Below are 491 nucleotides of genomic sequence, written 5' to 3'. Positions count from 1 at the left end.
AGTGCTAGCCTAAGTTCTCAAAATCCTACCGAGTGGTAAGCCAGACTTTCACTCGGGGGCTTAGCTGCAGCCCTGTGCTCGCCTAAGTTGTAAAAAATCCTACCGAGTGAAGAGCAACCCTCTCACTCGGAGGCTTAGCTGCAGTCCAAGCACTCGCCTAAGTTATCAAAATCCTACCGAGTGAAGAGCAATCCTCTCACTCGGGGGCTTAGCTGCAGCCCAGTGCTCGCCTAAGTGGACTAAAGAATAAGTCGATTGCAGTAAAGGCGCCTTGCTTCAAACCTGCAAAAGACATTTCGAGCCAAAGGCAATCGTATTCAAGCACCAAATTCAAGTTTGAATCGATATCTAAAGGAACCGAAAGTGCTCAGGCGTTAAGCCTGTTAAGGTTTATCGGTTACAATTCCACTCGGCATACCGAGGCAAATTTAAAGCGTCGAGCCAGAAGAAGTTTTTTACCCCTCCTGTGGAGGGCTGGAAGGTGCAACGAA

The sequence above is a fragment of the Triticum aestivum genome, chromosome 7B (genome assembly GCF_018294505.1).
Source record: "Triticum aestivum cultivar Chinese Spring chromosome 7B, IWGSC CS RefSeq v2.1, whole genome shotgun sequence".
Lineage (NCBI taxonomy): Eukaryota > Viridiplantae > Streptophyta > Magnoliopsida > Poales > Poaceae > Triticum > Triticum aestivum.
This window is presented reverse-complemented; position numbering follows the sequence as displayed.